This window comes from Rhinopithecus bieti, unplaced genomic scaffold (genome assembly GCF_001698545.2).
Source record: "Rhinopithecus bieti isolate Rb0 unplaced genomic scaffold, ASM169854v2 scaffold_8674, whole genome shotgun sequence".
Lineage (NCBI taxonomy): Eukaryota > Metazoa > Chordata > Mammalia > Primates > Cercopithecidae > Rhinopithecus > Rhinopithecus bieti.
This window is the reverse complement of record NW_016805883.1, coordinates 490275-496018: the sequence shown is the minus strand read 5'-3', so window position 1 is coordinate 496018 and position 5744 is coordinate 490275. Positions and strand designations below refer to the sequence as shown.

The 5744-nt window shown below is 44.6% G+C and overlaps 1 protein-coding gene across 8 annotated transcripts in view; it reads left to right on the top strand.

Annotated features, from left to right (window-relative positions):
- The first annotated feature begins 2948 nt into the window (after window positions 1–2948).
- Window positions 2949–5744, top strand: part of CYSTM1 (cysteine rich transmembrane module containing 1) — a 75122-nt gene continuing 72326 nt past the window's right edge. Inside the window, exons 1-2 of one of the 8 annotated variants that reach the window (XR_001885997.1) lie at window positions 2949–3064; window positions 4236–4323. The gene's annotated coding sequence lies outside the window, so the exon portion shown is untranslated. Of the gene's footprint in view, window positions 3080–3249; window positions 3447–4218; window positions 4324–5744 lie in introns of those variants that run through there. The other 7 variants (XR_001885995.1, XR_001885996.1, XR_001885994.1 and 4 more) reach the window with 7 other exon arrangements.

Sequence of the window (5744 nt, the reverse complement as noted above, 5' to 3'; positions counted from 1 at the left end):
AGGGGTGAATCCTTTATGAATAGGTTGGTACTGTTGTCCTAGTAGAGTGTTGTTTTTGTTGTTGTTGTTGTTCTCAAGAGACTGGATCAATTCTCAAGAAATGTATCAAGGAATGTATTAGTTCCCAAGCAAACGGTTTTAATAAAGCAAGGTTTCTCCTCCTGTTTGATCTCTCTTTGCATATGTCTGCTTCCCCTTTAACCTTTTCTGCCATGTTTTGAGCCAGCACAAAAACCCTCGCCAGAAGCCAAGCAAATGCCGCTGCCACTTGAACTTCCCACTGTGAGCTGCACCTCTTTATAAATTACCCATCTCAACTATTCTGTGACAACACCAAATGGACTAAGACAAGTATTTATCCAAAGGAAATAAAAATGTATGTCTGCACAAAGATTAGTACATGAAAATGTCAGAACAGCTTTATTCATAATCGCCAAAAACTGGAAATAGCCCAAGTATCCATCAACAGGTGAACAGGTAAATTGTGGTATATTCATACAATGGCTTACTGCTCAGTAATAAAAAGGAACAAAGTAGTGATAAGTGCTACAATGTGAATAAAACTTGAAAACTTTATACTGAGTGAAAGATGCCAGATAGAAGCATACATAGCATATTATTACATTTAAATGAAGTTCTAGAACAAACAAAACTATTTTGATGGGCTGGCCTTGAAAAGGTGACATTTGAGCAAGATCTGGATGTCAAGAGGGAGCCAGCTATGGCAAGATTGACGGGGAGTGATACAAACAGCACTACAGGAACAAAGGACCAGGATCAGGAAAGAGCTTGGGGAGCTTGGGAACAGTCAGCAGGCCACAGTGACTGGGTGAAGTGGGTGGGGAGAGAATGGTGGGGGACAGGGTGGAGAGGTGGATGGGAGCCAGATCATGCCGAGCCTTATCAGCCCTGATAAAGTTTTGGAATTTGATATGAATAAAATGCAAATCCCTCATAGTTTCGTGGGGCAGAAACACATAAGCAAATAAAGGCAATTCAGGGTCATGGATGATATATTTGGGGAGTGTACAGGGAAAGAGAAGTAGTAGGCGGTTTTACCTAGGGACATCTGAGAAGGCTTCCCAGAGGAGGTGATATTTCGGCTGAAACTGGAAGAGTAGTAGAAGAGGAGAAAGGTCATTCTGGTGGAGGGTACTGTGCCTACAGAAGCCCAGAGACATGTAGCCTCAGGGAACAGAGACCTCAGCATAATATAAGCCTCGTTGGAGTTTTCTCAACTAGGAGAGCGAGTGGCAGATCTGAGGCTGAAGAGAGAGGCTTTGAATGCTTTGTCAGACTTGATCCTGTAGGGAATGGGAAACCCCTGCAGAATTTATAGTCAGGAAGTATCAGGGTCAGGTTGACACTTCAGATCAAGACCTCCAGATTGGCAGGCAGAGAGCAAGGCCACTGGTTCTAGTGTGAGACAATGGGGGACTGGGCCTGGGACTGAGCAGGGGCAGATGGGGCAGGTAGTAGAGCCAAACTCTGCCAAGCGGTGACTGGGATTCTCCCGGTTGAGGCAAAGTTCTCTGAGCTTGAGGCCCCAGAGGGCCATAAATACTAACTTTCATGTGCATCTGCTCCCTTGGAGGGCTTGTCACACCTGAAGGCTCCTAGGCCCTGGCTCCCAGGGATTCAGAAGCAGTGGGTCTAGGATGAAGCCCAGGAATCTGCATAATAAAAAGTGACACTCACCACTCTGATGCAGGTGGACTCCATACCTACCAGGCTGCCAGTGTGGCTGGGGAGGGGAGGGGGCAGGACAAGCACACTCTCATCTGAACTGAAGCAGCTCAGAGAATCAAAGGTAGCATCTAAAATTAGGACCTGGATGCAATGGGAGCAAAGGTAGTGTGTGTCTCCATTGCTGCAGCTAAAGAATTGCGATAGAGTGGCCCTGGTCATCATGCAGAAAGATGACTCCTGATCACCAGTCCAAGGAGCCACAAAAATAAGAGATGGGGCCATGACCGGAACATAGATTGCCACAGAAGAACATAACTGTACCTTCTCCTAGGGTGCAGACAGGGAGGCAGGAAGGGGATTACTGGGGGCTGCAGTAAACTAGAGAACAAGCTCTGTGCAAAGAAAGCCTCTCTTACCATTCAGCATCTCACCTAATTAACCCCACAACAGCTCTATGTGGTGGATCCTATTATTATTCCCGTTTTATAGATGGGGAAACTGAGACTCAAAAAGGTTGAGTATGTAGTGCTGGGTCTCAAGGTGAGGACATAGGGGAACCATGGCTGGAACACAGGCCTCCGGACACTCCGAATCATAGCATTGCCCTGTGTCCCCTTCGGTGGGAAAAGTCACTAAGTCACTTCATTGCTAAATCTTAAATGATCTTCCAAGCAAGAGGAGGGAGAGGAAGAGTATAAGCTTTCTTTGTCCTATCTTTTTCAGAAGGTATCTTACTCCTTCCTGTGTATGTCTTCCAAAGATACAGTACCAGGACCTAGAGAGGCTGAGATTTAGAGGCTCATGGTGCAAACTGAATTGTAGGGTCCTAGCCAGGAGTACTTGCTTGGATCTCTAAGAATCTCACAACAGTGCCACATGCCTCAGCTTTATCCAAGCAACAGAAGGAGGTGGTGGAGGTGGTGGCAGCAGCAGCAGCAGCAGCAGTGGCAGCAAATCTGTCCCCAGTGCACCACAGTACTGTTTTGCTACGATGAAATACACATGGCATATGGCTACAAAGTTACTATCTTGAGAGTGGATAGAAATGGGATTTTTCATGTGCCAGATTTCACTTCCCTTTCTGAAACAATTCTTGTAGTAAACAGAGGTTTTCTGATCTTGCTAAGACCAAGAGGATGGGAATTCCTTTACACTTTTAAAGTAAGACTATTGTCTTGTAGAGTTTCAGTCTGTTGATGGTGCAAATGTTTTTTAAACATGGATGCTATTCTGTGTTCCTCCCTCTTTCCTTCCAAAGGCCACGACAGGAAGAGAAGCTGCCAACACCAGATGACCAACTCCTTTCCAGTTACAGACCACCCCGGTGATGAGACCTCCATATGTTGTCTGATGGCCGCAGTTCCTCGGCAAATGGGTGGGGAAAAGGAAAGTTTTGCTGAGTGTGGGAGGCCACAGGGTGGAGGAGGCCAGGAAGGACCAGAAAGCACATAGGATGTGACTTTAAGGAGGAGAATTATTTTGAACCATGTCTTGTGTGCTGACAGCATAATGATCATTATTAGGGCCTCAGATGTAACATGAAGACTGCCCTGAAGTTAAATTTTCCTTTTCAGAGAAGCATGGCCTGTCAGCCCAGCATCAGATGGTTCCATGCCAACCTCCTCCATGGCTGGGGGTTGGAGTGCCCCAGCTGCTGCCTCCCTGGTAGCTTTCATTAAAGGACTTTGCTTTTTTGGTAAATAAGAGCCCCATTTTTCTACCTTAGTCTTTGAAAATCAACCTGAGAAACACTTTGTGTAAGTACCACAGATGTATTTGCAGTTTTCTACCCACATTTAGTTTCTGGGGTTTTTTGTTGTTTTTTGATGTTGTTTGTTTTTTGAGATAGAGTTGCCCAGGCTGGAGTGCAGTGGCATGATCTTGGCTCACCGCAGCCTCCACTTCCCAGGTTCAAGTGATTCTCCTGCCTCAGCCTCCCGAATAGCTGGCATTACAGTTGTGCACCATGTCCAGCTAATTTTTTGTATTTTCAGTAGAGATGGGGTTTCACCATGTTGCCCAGGCTGGTCTTGAACTCCTGACCTCAAATGATCCACTGCTTTGGCCTCCCAAAGTGCTAGGATTACAGGCATGACCCACTGTGCCCAGCTGGCCGCCTAGTTTCAAGGTTGCTATCTGGAATCCTACCTCCCCAGGCACCCTCCTGGTCACAGCATGATCTCTAACAGAGGGGCAGATCTGTGGCCTGAGTTGTGCCCAGACAAATTTGGTTTGGCTTTCACAGTATTTTGAAATTGGTTTTCATGTCAAAATCCTGTTTGCTGGCTTCTCTTGAAAAATCAGAAAACTTGGCCACATTGAGTTACATTCCTGAGTGTCAAGTGGCTGGATCTGAATAAGCAGTGCTCCCTTTGCACAGAGCATGTTATCTGATATGCCACAGTCCCTACCACTTTCCACCATCCCCCGCATCCACACCCCAAGAGAAAATATGAACTAAAAAGCAGATATAGATATAGGTGCTCCAGTCTTGACCCTACCACTCATTTCCTGTGGCTGCTTGAGCAGGTGTCTACATCTCTTAGGAAGAAGAGAATAATGAGATGATGATGCAGAGCACTGGCAGAATGCCTAGCATAGAAGAATCTGAGGATTCGCCGTGCATGCTTCCTGGTATGTAGTATTAGTTCTTGTCAATGACACAGAGACTTGAAGACTGTATATAAATGGACACACCTACTAGAATGTAAGCTTCATATACAAAAGGATTTTTAAAAATCTGTTTTGCTTATTTCTACATCCCCAGGGCCTAGTGCAGTCCCTGGCACATGGTAGGCCATAGGCCCTCAGTAAATGTGTTGAATGAATATGTGGATTTAATATTTCCCTGACTTCTTACTCTTCTTATGTCATGTGCTAAGTCATCGGTCCATTTTAAAAACATAAATGCAAATAGACTTATAAGCTGATTATTTCTAATTTATATGTGTTGAATTTATTTTCCTAATAACTGAAAAGATTAAAAAGCCGGAGGATGCTTTATAGTTGACAGAACTTCACTGCCATAGTCATTTGAGTCGCAGCCTGGGAGAAAAATGTATTCTTCTTCTAGGCTGATTTTCTAAGATCACTATCAGAAGGCCAGGCTACTTCAGGAATCAGTGCTTCAAATCAAAATTAAAAACACATACATTTATGTGATACCTCTTGAGAATGCAAGTTGCTGTACAAACACATTTAAAGCATTAAGTGCTCCCTGACGCCCTTTCCTCAGAAGTAGTACTTCCAGAAAGGAGAGTGCATTTAAGTAAAACCAATGGCAGCTTCTATACGATGATGTCAACATGGCTCAACCTCTGAGTGCCAGAATTTGCTTCACATTAGATACAACTTTTCTGGAAATACAAGAGAACGTAAGTTGATTTCCAAGTGAATTCAAGCCTATTGGAGTATTATATTACAGAACCTTTCAATAGGAGGAGCTTTCAGGAGCTTTCAGGAGGCTTGTGGTTTCAGTATTGGTGGCCTGTAGGGGTCAGTTGTGTTTTTTGTTTGCTCAGCATCCATTCCTCCTACTTCTGGTAACTAAACTTGAATTTTCCTTGGGAAGCCATTCTTCCACACTTCCAACTGTGGGATCTGGGGGAGGCTGAGTTCACCCCCAGCTCCAGAAGAGAACATGGAACCAGCCAATGTGTTACATCCCCTGGCCACGGCCACACATTCAAGAGAAACGCCACACATTCAAGAGGTGACTCACATCTGTAATCCCACCACTTTGGGAGGCCAAGGCAGGTGGATCACTTGAGGTCAGGAGTTCAAGACTAGCCTGGCTAACATGGTGAAACCCTGTCTTTACTAAAAATACAAAAAAATTAGCCAGGCGTGCTGGCGTACACCTGTAATCCCAGCTACTTGGGAGACTGAGGCAGGAGAATTGCTTGAACCCGGGAGGCAGAGGTTGCAGCGAGCCAATATCATGCCACTGCACTCCAGCCTGGGTTACAGAAAGTGACTCTGTCTCAAATAAATAAATAAATAAATAAATAAATAAATAAATAAATAAATAAATAAAAATTTAAAAAATAAAAACT